The sequence below is a fragment of the Lepidothrix coronata genome, unplaced genomic scaffold (genome assembly GCF_001604755.1).
Source record: "Lepidothrix coronata isolate B3197 unplaced genomic scaffold, Lepidothrix_coronata-1.0 Scaffold143, whole genome shotgun sequence".
Taxonomy (NCBI): domain Eukaryota; kingdom Metazoa; phylum Chordata; class Aves; order Passeriformes; family Pipridae; genus Lepidothrix; species Lepidothrix coronata.
In genome coordinates, this window is record NW_016690323.1 from 2,315,875 (window position 1) to 2,334,048 (window position 18,174).

The 18,174-nt window shown below is 41.2% G+C and overlaps 1 protein-coding gene and 2 long non-coding RNA genes across 11 annotated transcripts in view; 2 read left to right on the forward strand and 1 right to left on the reverse strand.

Moving 5' to 3' along the window:
- Positions 1 to 3,996: 3,996 nt before the first annotated feature.
- LOC108503661 lies at positions 3,997 to 13,440 on the forward strand. The gene is made up of 2 exons (XR_001876890.1): positions 3,997 to 4,216; positions 13,132 to 13,440. It is a non-coding gene; the product is annotated as an uncharacterized LOC108503661 (long non-coding RNA).
- Positions 5,178 to 13,861, reverse strand: LOC108503662. Of its 2 annotated transcripts, XR_001876892.1 has the most exons (3): positions 13,547 to 13,856; positions 8,681 to 9,870; positions 5,178 to 5,304 (listed from the first exon to the last, which is right to left on the reverse strand). It is a non-coding gene; the product is annotated as an uncharacterized LOC108503662 (long non-coding RNA). The 2 variants fall into 2 exon arrangements; XR_001876891.1 differs by lacking the exon at positions 5,178 to 5,304 and having other exon boundaries at positions 6,797 to 9,870; positions 13,547 to 13,861.
- Positions 13,862 to 14,369: 508 nt separating this feature from the next.
- The window catches only part of AKAP11 (A-kinase anchoring protein 11), a 102,996-nt gene continuing 99,191 nt past the window's right edge, over positions 14,370 to 18,174 (forward strand). For 6 of the 8 annotated variants that reach the window (XM_017827830.1, XM_017827824.1, XM_017827827.1 and 3 more), the window contains exon 1: positions 14,822 to 14,947. The gene's annotated coding sequence lies outside the window, so the exon portion shown is untranslated. Of the gene's footprint in view, positions 14,397 to 14,821; positions 14,948 to 18,174 lie in introns of those variants that run through there. The other 2 variants (XM_017827825.1, XM_017827831.1) reach the window with 2 other exon arrangements.

The window sequence follows — 18,174 nt, forward strand, 5'->3', positions numbered from 1 at the left end:
TTTCCTAATTACATAAATGTGGTTCTGATCATATTTAAAAGCATACTTTGTGAAAATAAAATATATCAATGGACCCATGGCCTTGATCAGCCCCAGCCATCTAATGTCAGGAAGATGTCATGGACTGAATCTGTCTTGTAAGCATGACAAAACACAAGGCAGGTGCAATAACTTCTGTCCTGGCCAAATGCACAATAGATGAGTGAGCAGCAGCTGGCCCGTGTCCTCCTTCAGATGAGAACTAGGGGGATCTACACGGAAGTGCATCTTTCTTTTTATAGAGGGAAAGATGATAGATGTCATGGTGATGAAATGGGACATCCTGGGATATCCTGAGACATGGCAGACTCCTCGTTGAGGCAGCAGGATTTCTGCTCTTAACTTTAGTTTCCATTTCCTTTCCCTGACGGCAGCGCACAGCTGTGCCTGCATTTGCCCCTTTGAATTCATTCCTCCCCTCTGCCCTTTCACTGTTATTTGCCTCTCCCATAGCTCAAAGCTTTCAGCCCTTCTCACCTACCGTCATTTCCCAGTAACACTTTGCCAAGTGCAATTTCCTGTCTTCAATTTCAATCAAAAAAAATCCGTCTGCTGCCTAGCAACATCAGTGGGACAGCAGATACATGTTCTCCTGGCAGTCACGCTATCCTCTAAGTAGATCAATTCATTAATTAAGAATCAGACATGTATCTTTGAATCCCTAACACACTGTCCCTGGTAATAATTGTTAATGGTATAATGATTCAAAGGACGGTGTGTTTTCCCTTGTTCTGAGGGAGCGCCACTTTGCTGAGGCTTCCTGGGCACAGCATCTCTGACCCACTGTTGAAGCCATCAGTACTCTCAACGTCAAGTCAGCAACTGTTCACACAGGAGCCTGCAAGTGGTGTAGGAGTATGTACTTCTGATTTTACCTTGATTACTTATTTTCCAACTAGCTTTGCTTAAAAGCATTAATTCAGTCAATCAGAAATATTAAGGGGCTATTTTCAGATGAATAAAAAGAAAAAAGAGTTCAAGAGGTTGGAGATGCCATGGAACTGCTCCAAAAACATGGTTTGTTTGAAGTGAGGGGAAGCTCCTTTTTTAAGGATTGTAGGTTCACAGGTTACTTCAGAATACCTGCACAAAAAACTTGGTAGGTAATGGTTTCAGGCTATCCTTTCTGCTTCACCAGCTTCTATAAACACTGGGAGGAACAGATGAGTTCTGGGGTAAACTCCTCATCTGAGACACAGTGAAAATTCAGAGGAGAGTGCCTTTATCTGGAATTGTGTGGGCAACCCTCCTCTAAAATTAAAACCAATGCACTTGAATAAAACAGTATGATGTAAAGTGAGTTTTTCTTTTATAAGCGCTACTTTCTAGCAAGGTGAGCTTTATGTGATTCTGCTCTGGCATTCTATTTCTCGCTTCTCTCTTCTGGACCTTCACCTTCCATGCCACTGTGTTTTGAGCATGTTCTCTCAGGTAATCCACAGACTGTAAACCCAAGGAAGTGTTGGTACAGGAGGGACACTCCAGATCAAAAGAAGGGAGAGCATCAGACAGCATTGATTGCCTTATAAAATCCAATTGAATTCTGAAATTATTTTTCCAGGTGCCAGTTAAAGTCACATCTGTAATTTGTTATTTTACTTATCAGAAGAAAACAATTGAATGAGTTTATATATAAATAAAAATCAAATATGTTTCTAAAGAGTTTATAAAGGGTGTAGACAGCTACACAGGGAAAGATGGAGGAGAAAATACCTCCGCCAGCTCTGCTCCACCACAGCATCAAGAAATGAACTGCATAAATTTTACAGACTCAGTGTAAAACCTTCCAAAATTGTCTTAGAAAGGTATATACTGCTTTACAAATCAAATCTCCTCAGAATTAAAATTTTCAATATAATTTTGTCTCCCTGTGACCACTCAGCCATGAAGATTATTACTCTGTAGTTTCCAGAATCTTAAGTCTATTTAAAATATTGATAGAAATATTAATTTAATCTTCTGACAATTGCGAAAAGAGTAGCCTAAGTTATTGAAAAAAAAACCAAACCAATTAATTATGTCAGGACAATCAATCCCCTTGTATTTTTCAGTCAATAAGAATCATAGCTAATGGCTGACTAAGCTCAATTAAGGTTCGATGAAGTACTAGTTTTTAAACAGAAGTTAAATTATTAACCCATATTGTTTGCTAGCAGGATCAACAACACATCATGGCTTATTTTCTCAACATAAATCCCCTCTCAAAATGTATATATTTTGAAAACAAGATTCAATGTCCTGTCTTTTCTTAGATGGCTGCTCAATCTGGATTTTCATTAAAGACTTTTTCCCTTGCTGGATTAAATGGAGAAAAGCTTGGAACATAAACCCCTGTGGTACTTTTACATCTGTTAAGCTAATAACCAGATTGAATCCCTGGGGAAATGGAAAGAAATAATATTTTCCCTTAATTTAGAGAGGACTCCTATCCTCTGCAAACCTCCTTCCTTTGTGACCTGTGGGAGCCTGACCATCAGGTTGCCTTTGGGTTGGTAGAAGGGGTTTGCCTGTTAGGAATCATGGTTCTGGAAAGATGTTACATGACATTTTACCAACCCATTAATGTTCCCGTTCTGGCTGCCAGACTCACTTGTTGCTGCCATCAGTTTCCCTCCTTCCACATTAAACAGAGAAAAATGAGAATTTTAGGGTGCATACCATGTTAAAATTCTGTTGCACCTTAGTTTTGGGCACTGAGTGACTCTGGTGTGTAAGGCATCAGTGCCTATAAGATGTGTATAATTATGCTGTTGCAATTTCTTGTTAGACTCACCAAAGCTTTGTTTTTATTCAATATTAAATGACTGTCTAAATTTATTTAGTGGTTCAAGACCTTTTTGCATTGACTCTTTTTACTGGCCCAGAATAGAAGTCATTCTCTTTCAGAGATACACAAATTATAACTGTTAGGAGAACTTTCCCTGAAGACATTCAATACCTCAGCTAAAATGCAGTTTCTCTTTCTGAATCCCTTCATTTCCTCTTGTCCTCCCCTTTTGATAGTCAAAAATAAAACTGGAGCAAAAAGCTTGTTGATAACACCACATTTTGCAGGGCAGCTGTATCCCTTACCTTCCATTCTCCTTTGGCCCTCAGTGTCTTTCAGGGCATCCAACACCAACACTGGTGGTGTCTCTTGCTTCAGACACATGATTAGCATTTTACAGAGGTGATGAAATTTTAGCATGAATAGCATGACATATAAAATAGATGCATTACTTGTGCAAATTGTACATTTAATCCTCTTTAGCACACAGAAACAGATGTGATTTCCCATTTCCTTTAAAAGCAGGCCACCTAGTGCTTGCAGAGCTTCAGCACAGCAAGAAACCCACTGCCAACACCTTGGTTTACTCCCTCCCTCATTTGCACTCCCTTTAAAACATGGTACTGCTCACCTGCTTTTCAAAACATACTACATCATAGTGCAACTTAAAAGAACAGAAGCTTTGGGCTGTGATTTTACATGCCTGTTCCCTTTCTTGCTCTCTGCTACTTACTTAGCCCCAGCACTGTTTTTTGTCAGATATCTCTGTCAACCAGCACAAACTCCCTAATATGGCCAAGAAGAGCCAACGAGCTTGACCATGTCATAAGGATCTGCTGAATTAATGAACTAAACCAAGTTATGGAAGGATCTAGTACCAGGACTGGCCCAATGAGGGGGCAGTACTGGGAGAAAAGAAGAATTACAAAAGGGAAAGAGAGGACAATATTGCCCTTTCACCACTACCAGCAAGCTCACAGAAACCACATCCTCAGGTTCACCAGAGAAAAAGAGAATGAAGGTAGACACACTGACAACTGACACCAACGCACTGTCAGAGAAAAAAAAAAGCCCCAGTCCTTTACAAGTGCTATTAAAAACTCATGAGGTAAGTAGTATCCATACTGGAATGTGACATCTCCAAAGAAAGCTTAAAAGCACAGCTTGGAATGATGTTACTAATTCTGTAGCTGAATGACTAGACATGTAACCAGTGTGCTGGGAAGATACTTTATCCCAGCATTATGTGGAGATTCCTTTCCTCCTACCAGTGAGACAGAAGGAGAAGACCTAACCAAATGCTGTTACTAATGGTCCTGTGGCACTTTTCATAGTGTGTCTAAATTCTGGTGGAGGTCAATCCTGTAAGAATTTTGCTTTGGATAAATTGGATAAATCTCTTGGTGAGAGGTGAGTTTGGGGTGTTTTGTGCGTATGTTATAACTGTAAGTACTGAGCTATTCAGCCTTGTATAAGATATAGCATAGCTAAATGCAGCCCTGCATGACTGTCAATGTATTTGAGAATATTCTCCTTTTATTGTATGGGGTTAGCTTCTCAGTTAAAGTAAAAAATCAGTGATTTTTCATTCTAGTCTGATTTTAAAGAAGTGCAGAGCTCTTACTTTCATTAAAAAAAGAAAAAAAAAGGGAAATTTAACAGTAGCTGTATCACTAAGAAGTACATTTCTAGAAACCCTGTGTCATAGACTGTAAAACTTGAGAAAATTACTAAATGACAGAAGTTATAAATAAATGTTTTCTATATTTGGTCTGCGCTGGATAATGGGCACCTTCATGTAACAGATCTTTTGTTAACTACTGTCAGAGATGGAATATGGGCCAGACTGTTAGATCTGAATTAGAAATGCTGACACTTCTACGGTACTAGGAACTTTAGTAGAAGAAGTAGTCTAAACAAGCTTCTTTCAAATCGAAAAAACCCTGTAATCGTGTTTCTCAGTGCTTTGTCCTGTTGGCAGAACTTTATGTTTCACTTAGGATTATCTCACATTAGTTCTGTATCACCCTTGGTAAAAGGATGTTGAATGAAAAGAGAGGTGCATATGATCTCTCCAGATGGATGTCAGAGAGGTTTTGGGGTTGTTGGTTTTTTTGTTTATGTATAATGAATGAAGTCCAAGAACCAGCAGCCCTTTATGTACACACAGTACATTAGTACTTTTTAATTGGGTTTTTCTTTTTGACAAAAGAAGACATACTTTACAAAGAGCTTTACAACACCACATCAGGATTGCTCTGGAGATTGCTGTTGGAGGACAATGTATGAAGTGCTTTGAAACAGAAAGGGAAGAGGGTGTAGGGCACAGTAGCTTTAAATTCACTTTCTGTCTTCTTCCAGACGCTTCTGGAACCTGAGGGACCATAATGGTCTTTCTATATGGTACTCTCTTCCTCAGTCCATAATGTGAGCAGCACTCCTAGCTCTGACAAGTCTCCTTCACCTGCAGTGTGCATCATTATCTTTCCTGAAAAGAACTGGAAAACATCCACACTAAAATTTAGAGGCCTCAGCAGAACACTTTATTTTAAAGAATATAATGTATTTTCTGTAGCAGTGTGTGTTTTTCACTCACATATACATATATACACTCCCCTCAAATATACTATATAGCTAAGTTGCAATTTATTATTTATATTAATTATAAATATTAATTTCAATTTTTAAAATAGTATTTTAAAACTCATCACCCATAAAACTGAAATAAAGTTTACTTGGAAACTCAGCCTTAACATCATCCATATATATCAGGTTTCTGCAGTGTCTTCAAGTGCATTTATAGAGAAGATTATCCTCCCCTGCCACACTTAAGCCAGAAGGGGACCAAAAAACCTCTCAAACCCATAAATTAAAACAAGCAAAAAACGAGGAAGCTATAATCTATACAGTGGATTCCTGGCTCATTTCTCAGGTTTAGGCTCTTGCCCCATCACATACTAGCTATCAGGAGTGGCCTTGTGTGTTCTAACACTGTCGCTCATATAAAAAAAATTTGTATTTTTTCAAAAGAGAAAAATCAGCTTTTCAAAGCTGCAAAGCCCAAAGGATTCTCCCAGCCTGGATAATGAAGGAGGCAGGAGGAGAAAGGGTGCTTTCAGGCAAACCTGCCTTGCCACAGCCTGAGGGAACCAGGATGGGAAAACAGAACATCAGACTATTTCCTGAAGGTGCCACATGTGAAGTCCTCAGTGATTGTTCTGAAACCCTGCATTTCTTCCCCACACAAATAATTCATATCAATCAGCTTCCAACCACAAAAAAATCCGTTCGATGCCTTGAAAAATCAACACCATTTTGCCAATTAATAAGCTAAATCAGATCAATTTAACTTTGTTTTCTGGTATAAAATTAGTAGGAGAATGGAAATCTATTTTTATCCTTTGGTATGATGTGTTTTAAAGGGTATATTACTAAAGAATCCATTATCGGTATGTTATTGTAACTTACCCTTCAGTGACATTATTATATTATTAAAGTCACCTCATTAAGAACTAGATGGTTTAACACTTATGACTATCATAGACCTTTTAGCATATAGTAAAGAAATATGGGTATTATCGACACTTCACCCACTAATTTCTTTCCTGTACCCCATCTTCACTACCCCTAAAGAACAGAAAATCATGGTTGGTCAATTCTTACTGAACTTCTTAGTAGCAGGAAAATACCTAAGAAACCTTTTGACTGCAATTTCTTAAGATAACCAACTTGCAGGGACAGGCTTCAACACTTCCATCTATTTAAAGCTGATGAAATTAAAAGCTACTGGTATTTCTGGAAAATTTTTGATAGATAAAGAAAGAAATAAAGTAACACACAGCTTTCAGGATCAAACTCTGATTTATCAATAGCACATCTGTTTTACTATGCAGCATATGACCTGGGCAGTTATCTGAAAGCAAATATTAATTCTTATTTTCCATTTATGTCTTATCAGTTGTAAATGATGACACATTGTTGAAGTTCAAATAATTTGGTTTTAAAACACTTTTATTACTTTTTCAAATATTCCTAATGCAGTTTCTTGCAACTAAGCAAGCAGACAATGGATTATTTCCTTTTTGACTAATAAAAAATGTTTTGATTTTATATATTTATAAATATACAAATATATGTATATTTCCACAGCTTTAAAGCATAAGTGGCCACCTTTCAACAAAGTTAAAAATTAATTTTTCTTCATTAATTAATTTCATGAATAACTAATACCTCTATGGTATGTGGCCTAAAGTATCCAGTAAAACATGGTATTACCAAGATGTATAATTTTAAGCTACATTTCAAGTCTTGAAAAACTCAATTTACTCTCACAATCAAGTGAGCTGTAACAAATGATAACACCATGTCACATTTTTGCAACAAAGAAAGATGAAGGTTTGTTTTTAGAAGTTTAGATCTGTTGTCTTACTGGTCAAAACAAAGTCATGGAGTTGCTTCTGGTGCCAGGCTGTTTTGTTGTTTTTTTTTTCAAGCTGCCCCTTGACTTAATAATAGAACATTATAGACATTATTGTGATCATTATCCACATATCTCTAGATGCCGACTTCTAAAAAAATCATTCCTATTTAGACTCAGACATAGTTTATCATTACCCTGCCCATCCCATTACTGACCCAACAGACTCCATACATCAGGAGTTCATGGGCTAATCATCACTCACAACACTTCAGCTAAACTGGATGCGTTCTGGAAATACATTTTAGATATTGTTCACATTCCACGTTTTTGCTCCGATTGGCTTAAGTTGTTTAGCTTTTAGTTTAAAATTAAATTTGTCTGGTTCTCAGTTGGGCCTGTAGCATTTCTGAGCTGAGAATTTTCCCAGAAAAATTTCACTGGGAAAATGAAATAGCCTTCCATGAAGGTAGCTACTCAGAAATCATATGGTGGTAGGGAAGAACTCACAGGATTTCTTTTCGGTATTTCTGTTCTTTATTTCATTTTGGCCAAGATTTTATGTCTTTGAACAGTGAGTTGAAAAGAAGTCCTTGGGAAGGAGTGTACAGATGATTGTTTCCTTGTCTCCTTGTCACTCATAGTTTTTTGGTTGGTTTTTTTTTTTTTTGAGAGAAAACTGAAAAGGAAGTTTGGGAGAAGCTATTAATACTCAAATTTTGTTGAAAAGTTATCACCAAGATGTATAAGGATTTAGTAGTTTCCAGTAAATATTTTGATGGAAAAAGAAAATAACACTGTAATTAAAGTGTTCTCATGTTTAAGGAGCATTTATGTTATAGACTGAATCAGAGGGAAACTGAAATAATCACTGAGTATGTGGCAATACTGAGAAAATCAAGAATCAGAAAGACTTAAATGACACACGGCAGCAGTTATTTGTGTGTGGAATATAAAACCAGGCAAGCCAAATGATCATATTGAGACTGACTTAAACCTTAAACATATGCTCAAGTTACTACATTTGGGATGAAGAGCACATTTCAAGATATGTTGCAGCAGCGCACAGAAAACTGTGTAGCAAGTCCAGCAGAAATGAAGAAGAAAATGCACCATAAACATTACAATAAATTATTGTCATTGTGGGAAAATACTTACTGTGCAAACGATTTCCAGTTCAAGAATAAACTCTGTAAAAACAGCAATAAACTGTGCCATGCTTAGAGAATATAAAGGTCAATGAAAAGCAAACAAGTGACATAAATTCACTTGGAATCCAGATGCTGTAGCATCTCTGCAGCAGTTGAATTTGAGAGAGAAAATAAGTCAGATTTATTTATATGTGGAAGGAACAAGATCTGAAATGCATCTCAGTAAAGCATCTGTTTTTCCTCTGATTTCACAGCAGGAATATTAGAGACTACTTAAATAGATGAAGTTGTAGAAAATTTAATTACCACTAAACATTTACAAGGAAATTCATTGTTCCCTGGAGTTACCACAGTTGTAGTGATGATGGTGTATGACATCTCTGGGCTTTAAGAAGGAATCACATGCAGCAACTAGTCGGAAACAAACGAGAGAAGTGTATAGGGTGTACAGCATCTGCAGATTTAAGAAATTATAAGATTTATCCTACAATAGAAATTATCTAAACATTTGAAAAAAGCAGCTGATACCTTTTATGATGATACCATAACTGTAAGCTGTGGGAAGACAAAGATGTAATTTTTTTTACAAACTTGTCTGATATCTTTCCAAAAATACACCAAAAGGAAAAAGTAACTGGAGCATTGCCAGAATTCTGCAATAATGTTTAAGGTTACATTCAGCAAACAGCACTTGAGCATAGTTAGTTCTGACAAAAAAGGGAGCTCTCCGTATCGGTGTTGACCTTAACATTACCAACTACCCAGTAAAGATCAGTACTTTTTCCCTAGTTCAGAAGAGGTATTTGCCTCATTATTGCATTTTTGGCAAGTTCATCTTAACCTAAATTCATTCACAAATATGGACTGAAGACAATGAGATAGTGTGTTATTTGATAGCAGACAGAAGTGTTTATTTCAGTCTCTCAGTGTAGCCTGCAGTAACTGTACCTTCTGGTTAGTAGGCAGACATACACAAGCAGATACTATGACGTACTGCTGGCACGCAGTGTTATTTGAATGATCATTACAAAACTAGCACTGAAAACTCCCTCATAGGCTTGGGTGTCATCATTAATCCTTAAGGAAAATTCATTGATTTAATAGTAGCAATAAATGTGTGCATAACTCACAAGGCAAAAGCTGAAGAAATCCATAAGGAACACAAAGTGCAGTACAGTTACATCCTTTCCCAACAGTAGTCAGTTATTAAGAGGGTTTGTTTAACCATCTTCTAATTGAGCAGACTGGCACTGAACATTCTGAATTGTCCTGGTTCTGTCAAAACTTTCTACAGAAGTTTTAGCTGTGATCTGGCTGTGGTTGCTGGCCAAGCTGGCTTCTCACTGTAGCTCAGCTGACTGGCTATCTAGCTCCCTGGCATCAGGCCGACTGCTCAGTTGGTTTCTTGGCTTCCCAGGCTTGTCAGCTGGCAAAGAAATAGATTGTTCCATTTTTTGCCAGAAAGGCTGCAGAGCCAACGTGTTTTGTTCCAGCACCTGATGAAACAAAATATTGACAAGTTGGAATTTCCTGTAGAATAAAAATTTCACTTCCCAGCCAGCTCCAGTTATTATTGTATGCTCTTGTGTAACACAGTGACAACGTTTATTGCATCCTCTAAGCAAACACAATGCACAGAAAGGATGTGAATTCAGAGAACTTTCCAAGGCTTTGGATAATAATCTCATATCATCTGAAACCGCCTCTATGGAGCACAATGCATCTTTTGATAGGGTTAGTTTGTGACGCTTTCCATTTTGCGTTAAAAGGCCTATTTAGTTGGCTCTGAGAACTCATTTGTCAGCAGGACATAAAACTGGCCAGCTGAAGGATGAATTCAGTATATAGTCCGTGGATTACACCCCTTGTGCATATTGTTTTGAAAGATCACTTAACACAGGTCACAGATCAAACTCCAGAGAAAGAGAAGCCAGAAATAGCTGCAATATATACCTTGTATAAAAGTTACTAGGTTTCACTGTTGAAAAAAGGAATTAAGATATCCATAAACACGCAAATAAAAATGACTTCTCAGACATGTCAAAAATGGATTCACAAAACATTCAGTGAAGAGAAACCAAAAAATGCCATCACATTATACTATAATGCCATAAACCCAACATTTGTCAGACACAAACGCCATGGTCCAGCCCAGGCCAAAGATTCATGACAAGATGACTAATAGAATCACCCACTGAGACAAAGAGTTCCATTTTAGGAGGTGGTAAGGGTGTCAAGAGTGTTTTCAAGGAGACACTCATTAGGGCCTAAATGGCAAAGCAAGCCAACACATGGGTATGCCCTCAGGAGCAGAACAAGACAATTTAAGCTGTTCCCGTTCTTGGTTGTTTCTGTGCTATCCCCAGTGCCATGCTGACACATTTATTACGCTGGTGAACTGGATCAGCAAAACGGAAGGAAAGCAGGCTGTTCTCTATTCTTCTCAGTTCAGTCTCATTTATTGCTTGATTTCACAAATGTTTGTGCTGGCACAGTCCAGAAGCAGTGCAGATGCAGGAGCAGGGAGCTGGGCTGGGGAGCTGAAGGGTAGGTTATAAACAGAGAAGCCACTAGAAGTCATTAATAAAACTATTACATTATGACCTTTAGATTTTTAAATTTTTTTTGGTCTTTTTGTTTTTGAAGGGGTCAGGGGAAGAAGGGTGGACTATTATCAAGCACATGGCAGATCCTTCCCAGCTTGCTGCAAGGGGATCAATGGAAAAGGCTTAAACAGGTTTTAAAACAGGAAGAGTATGCTATGCCTCCTGTTGAAGGTAGGAATACATATAAATTACACATCTGCCTTTGAGAAGGCAATCCTTATTATTCTAAGTGTAGCTTATACAATATAATTTCAAGTCTTGCCCAAACTTAATAAAGCTTTAGTTATAGAGACACATTTTTCAGAAGCAGTATCATAAAAAACCCTGACAAAACAACATTGACACAATCATGCAACTGTGTAGTTTTCCTGTACAGAGGAAAAAATGTAAGTAAGGGACTAGGAAGAAAACAGACAGAATACTGCCAGAAAGTCACAGACTAGTTCTTCAACACCTTTCACAGAACTGGCACTCAATACCCGAGAGAGATGACATATTGGTCAGTCTGAGATAATATTTGAATAAGTTGCTCCAAGCCAGTGATCCTAAGATATCAAGCTTAAAAGCCAGATACTGACAGCGAGTCAGGATAGGAACAGTAGTTTTGACAAAAAGATTCTAAAGATGCCTATTTTTCATACCAAATGAGCAAGTAGAAAACACTACAGATGCATGACCAGCTCTGCCTGATGCTGATCCCCTTCATGGGGCCTGATCCTAATCCCCACAAGTGGACTGATGTCACAGCCTGGCTTTTACCTGTCCCCATCCCGACGCCCCAGGCTGGGGCTGTCCCCAGCTTCCCTGCTTCCTGGCTGGGGTCAGCAGAATGGGTTCTGAGTGGCCAGACCCTGCCCTGAAAAATATAAAATTAGCAGGACACAAAATACCAGAGCTCAGAAACCAACACTCTATTTCTTCATAATTAATATAAATTTTAAGAAGTGTTGGCTGGCCAGACAAGTTTCCTGTGCTTTTACATAGAGAGTATTTAAATCAACTGTAAAAAACAACAAAAAAAATTTAAATCACTATTTCAAAACTATCTCCATTTTGATTGCTGTGTAAAAAATAACATTTTCTCTGACAAACAATGGCATGCTGTGGGTCACGTTTCATAGTTTCCTGATGAGGATAAATCTTGATTTTTCTCAAGGTTTTGGCAGAGAGCCATAGGAACTCATTATTCTGAATAGTCTCAGCGGAATTATAAAACAAAGGGAATAAAAGGCTTGAATTTATTTTTAAAGCATGCTTTCTCATGTTTACATTGCTTCCAGAGCTACTTTGTTTTGGAATTTTTTTACTTATTGTTGATACATGAAAAACAACGATACATTAAAAACAACAAAACCCTCTTACAGAATTTTTAGCTTTCATGAAAACTGAAAAGTGTTTTTAGTGATGGAGTTGGTCAAAAGGAGGTATTTTGTTGGTTAGCTAGAGATGTGCAAACTGTTAAAATGTCTTTACTCAAATGATAGTGTATTTCCAAGTGAGGCTGGTCTCAAGGGGCACTGAAATGATGACTAACTTGATTTAAATTTGATGCTTTTATTCATTTACTGTCTCTCCATCTCATAGGGACCTGCAGTTCCTAGGAATATGAGAACCATTTTATTTGTCCCACTTAAGCCACACAGTGTGACATATTTTAGAACCAGTCCTTTGTTTCTTTTATCTATGTAGTGTTTGCATGGTTTGTTGGCTTTGTCCATAGCTTACTAGTTTTTACAGTAAATTAAAATGTAGCTCACCTACCTGTTGGCAAAAATCAGTAAGTGATTATGCACACCCTGACTTCTGAAGTGTCTAAAATGATTGCACAAACGAGAAACAGCCCATGATCAAAGACTAAATAGAAATAAAAGCCACAGCTCAAGTGAAAACAGAAGGTAGGCACAAGTAGGAATTATCTAGAGAAGTAATGGAGATCCAGTAGCAAAAATTCTCACACAGTAGTCTCCCTCTGTTTGTCTTTGTCTCTGTAAAGTGGAGCAGGTTGGACATTGAAACGGTCCAGTATTGAAAAAGCTACAAGGCTAGCATCTTAGGATTCTTTTTCTCTTTCCTAACCCCTTCCCTAGTATATGAAGTTTGGGATTTTTTGCTGAATTTAGCTTTGGGGGCTCTTTCTTTTCTGTCTTTCAGAAGCTGTTGCAAGCACATGCTGCCCCGTCTCCACCTGTAGCCACAGTGGAACTCCAGTTCTGTTGTTCCTCCTCCTGAGCTTCACTCTGACATGCCAAGTCTCAGAAAGACCTGTCCTGATTCCAGGAGTCTCTCTTTCTGGGAGAGACACAGTTGTTAGCGCACATTGCTAAGACGATCCATTGTGCATTGTCCAACGCACTTCCTCATTTGTGTCCTTGTTGTCAGGTTAGTCTCTGAAGGAGCTGCTGCTGCTGCTGAAACCAAGTTATTTTGGGAAGCTACATGAAATTACTGTTTCCATGCAAACAAAATGAAATCCCAGGCCCCAACAGCACCTACACTTAAACATATATCATCCTAACTCATGAGGATGTGGAAATTAATTGCGTATTTGCTGGGCCAAACTATTCACCTAGTGTCCAGGGGAATCTGGTAGCACCGAGTTTAAAAATGGCATGTGGAAAGGAGGAAGGGCGCAAGATTTCCAGGCAGGGTTTGACAGTCTTGTCTGTGCCTCGTCTGACTAAAACCATGCTGTAGCCTCCAACCCGAGGCAGCCAGACGCCTGGGATGCCAGCCTGCCGGGAGAGGCCATCCCGAGCAGCAGGATCGGCCCAGCTCACCTGGCAGGCACACACAGCCCGGGGCTCTGCAAGAGCGGTGCCCGCGCCTGGGCACACCCCGCGGGACAGGACAGGGGCAGGGGCTGGACAGGAGCACGGACGGGGACTCGGACAGGGACGGAGGCTGGGAGAGACGGGTAGGGGGAGAAGGGCAAGGGCAGGGACAGGGAGAGTGACAGGGACATGGACTGGGACAGGAGCAGGGACTGGGGCACGGAGAGTGGCTGGGGCATTGACGGGGGCAGGGACTGGGACCTGGACTGGCACAGGGCGAGCAGAGACCCTCCCCGGGCCCCGGCCGGCGCGGCGGCGCGCGCTCACCCCCACGCGGGAGCGCGCGCGCGCGCACGCACCGGGAAGAGCGGTGCGCGCCCCCGCCCCCGCGCCCTGTCGCGGCTCCTTCCGGGGCGGGCCCGGGTTCCCCGCCAATGGGAGCGCGTAGCGGCAGGCCCGGGGGCGGGGCCGGGCGGGAAGCGTCGCGAGAGCGGCGGCGCGCGCTGGGAGCGGAGCGGGGCGGGGCCGGAGGGGGCGTTGGGTCGGGCCGCGCGCTCCGGTGCCGCTCCGGCGCGGGGACGGGGGCGCGCGGGGCGCGCGCTGAGGAGGCGGCGGCGGCGGCGGCGGCGGCGGCGGCCACCACAGGTACGGAGCGCCCGCTCTGCTTCCCACCCTCGCCGCCGCCCGGGGGCTGGGGGATCGGGGCCCGCCGCCGCCGCCGTCCCCGCACAGGGCGGGGCGCAGCCCGCCAGCCTGTCTGTCAGGCTGGGCTCGCTGCCACAGGTGGCCCCGGAGCTCCCGGGGAGGTGCGGGGCAGAGCATCTTCCGCCGCCCTTCCTTTCCCTTCTCTGAGGAAGGATCCGCTGGGGCAGCTCGGCTCCCGCGGGCACGGCCGGTCACTGGAGGAGGGGCCGGGGGAGGGCCCCGGAGCGCCCCTGAGCCGCAGCGCGGGGGTGACACGGAGCGGGGGTAACGCAGCGCCTCGGCCCCGGCACCCGCGGGGCCGCGGGGGCGCGTTCGCAGCTCCCCCCGCTCCGCCCCGCTGTTCCTCGTGGGCCGGGTCTGTCTGTCTGTCCGCAGCCTCGGCAGGGGACGGACTGGTTCCTGCCTGTGGTGGTGTGGTCGGTGCGCGGAGGCTCCGTGAGTTCGCGTTCTCTCCTGCGTGGACTGGGTTGTGGTCGGTGCGCGCGGGTTAAGTAAGTTCACCCTGTTCTCAATATTTCGCTTTTTAAAAGTGTCTCCTCCCCCTTCTTCCCCACGTCCTCCTCTCAGTTCCTTTCCTCCCTCAAGGGAGGAGAACAGCGAGCGTTCCTCGTTTGCTTTCTTGGCTCTTTAAAGGGGCTTTCCTTAGCTTTCTTTTTTTTTTTTTTTTTTACAACTGAAGTACCTTTCTCTGGTTTTGCCTCCAAAAATCCAATATGCAAAAGGAAAAAAAAAAGCGTGAACTGCGGATCCCAACTGTATATAGATTATAGCCTTCTAATTGAAGCTGTGATGTATTGCCAGAGTGACATAGGGAGAAAAATCCAAACCCTTAGGTTGTATCTGGAAAAGATCAGTGATAATGAAATAAATGGTAGCACAATGCTCTAAGTTTAGCCATGTTACACTTGGGAAGAGTCTTACATTGCTTTGTATTTGTAAGATTATTTCAGAATTGTACGGTTAGACTTCAGTGATAGATACTACCAATATTTAACTAATCCTTGAGAAACTGAGTGTTTTTAAATAATGTTGGTCTCATTTGTCCTGTGGTATTTCTTGGTCTGTAGGCAAAGTGATTTTTTAGGGAGCATAGTAATTGAATGATACCATCTTGGTTGATGCCTCGTAATTCCATATCCTTCAGGGATTCTTTAAAATATGTTGGCTGTTGAAGTGGTGAAAAGACTTATTCAGTGTGAAAAAATAATAAAATAGATTAGATCATTTCTGTTTTCTGTTAATCATTTAGTATGATATAATCTTAAAAAACCCAAACCATACAATATACACCCCAAAAGTACCTCCTAAACAAGGTGTTCTTTGGTGACGTTTTCTTTAAGGGGAAGTAAAATGGCTTGAGAAAAATGCTGTAGCTTAAAAAATAATGCCCTCGACTTACTTGGTATAGTTCTGTTATGTACAAAATACACAACAGAATAAAGTACAGAAATTTAAAATTAATCACACACAAAATCTAGGCTAATGGATCTGTCTGGTACACCAAATAACATTTTTTCCCAGAATGTATTTGAGAATCCATACCCAGAACTGGAGGGAAGCTGTAGGTGATGACTTTAAATGATGATTTAGTCAGAGAATGATGGATTCTTTTGAAATTGTTGAGGCTTTGTCTTCATGTCATGCTTCTATATGTGACAAAAATTGAACATAGAAGAATTAGAACCAAACAAGAGAAAGGGGACCCAACCTGTCATTAATGCTCACTATCAATGATGTATTTTGCTCACCCCTTCTTAGTGTGGGTGTGGCTATGGTCAAGACAACTTGAATTTTATAAATGGAGTTTTTCAAGACTGCCAACCTGATTAGTGAAACATATAAGCCATTAGAAATGAAAAATAGAGAAGGATCCTTGTCAGTGTAGACTTGTTTAATTTGGTTTTCAGTAGCAGTTGTTTTGGTAAGGTTGTATATGGACATGCAGGACAGCCAGGGTATAAGGCCCAGCCAATGTGGATTTACCAAAAGAAGGTCCTGCTTGACCAATCCGATCTCCTATGACAAGGTGACCCGCTTAGAAGATGAGGGCAAGGCTGTGAATGTAGTCTGTTTTGACTTGTGTAAAGTGTTTGACACTGTCTCCCACAGCATCCTCCTGGAAAAACTGGCTGCTTGCAGCTTGGTTGGAGGGACTCCTCAGTGGGTAAAAAACTGGCTGAATGGCCGGGCCCAGAGAGTTGTGGTGAATGGAGCTAAATCCAGTTGCAGGCAGTCACTGGCGGTGTTCCCCGGGGCTCAGTTTTATGGCCAGTCCTGTTTAACATCTTTATTGATGATCTGGATGAGGGCATCAAGTGCACCCTCAGTAAATTTGCAGACGTCACCAAGTGGGGCAGGAGTGTTGATCTGCTGGAGGGCAGGAAGGCTCTGCAGAGAGACTGGGCAGACTTGATCAAGGGGCTGAGGCCAATGGTATGAGGTTTCAATAAGGCAAAGTGCTGGGTCCTGCACTTGGATCACAGCAACACCATGCAGTGCTACAGACTGGGGGAGGAGTAAGTGGCTTGAGAGCTGTTTGGTGCTGGACAACAGCCGTCTGAACATGAGCCTGGGCAGTGTGCCCAGGTGGCCAAGAAGGCCAATGGCATCCTGACCCGAATCAAGAATAGTGTGGCCAGCAGGACTAGGGAAGTGATTGTCCCTCTGTACTCGGCACTGGTGAGGCCAGAGCCTGAATCCTGTGTTCAGTTTTGGGCCCCTCACTTCAAAAAGGACATTGAGGTGCTGGAGCATGTCCAGCAAAGGGCAACAAGGCTCGTGGAAGGACTAGAGAAGATATTCTGTGAGGTACAGCTGAGGGAGCTGGGTTTGTTTAGTTTCGAGAAGAGGAGGCTCAGGAGTGACCTCATTGCTCTCTACAACTCCCTGACAGGAGATTGTAGTGAGGTGGGTTTGATCTCCTCAACTGTGCCTATAGTGAGAGAACCAGAGGAAATGGTTGCTCTGGGAAGTGGTGAAGTCACCATCCCTGGAGGTGTTTAAGAGGTGTCTGGATCTGGCGCTGGGTGACGTGGTTTAGTGTTTACAGTGGTAGTGCTGGATGTACAGTTGGACTGGATCATCTTGCAGGCCTCTTCTGACCTTGATGATTTAGAGTATTGTTTTTAAGGTATTTTTAAATTTCACATTTAGAATGAATCTTTCAAAGTTCAGTCTTAGATTAAGCCTGACTTCTGTAAATCATCAGTAGAGTTCTCTAGGCTGCTTCAGGTCATTTGTGTTGAAGACCAAAAAAAAGTACTTTTCTTTAAAAGAAAAATATCTATTTTTGCTGTAGTACTACTAAAGAAACCCTTTTTTAAAACGTAATTTTAGATATAATATTGTCATTGTCTAGAATGTTTTATTTGAAATTTTATTTAAATGAGAACATATTACATGTATTTCAAATTTATTGCCTGTACAGTTCAAATTTATTTGTTTAACAGAGGTGTGCACATGTCCAAATATGCCCCTATAGCTATTAAAGAGATTTACTCAGCACATTTACACTTTACAAAAAAAAAGATAAATTTTCTTCCTTTCTGCCAGCTAATGATTGTCAGTACATACTGACTTATAATAAATTTAGCCAGGGGTTAAACTTATATAAAGGGTTTAAATCCGGGGCAAATTTCCGTTGGATTCCCTTAAGCTGATTATTTAATTTTGATCCTTACATATATTCTAACAAGGATATATGTATATGGAAAAGCTA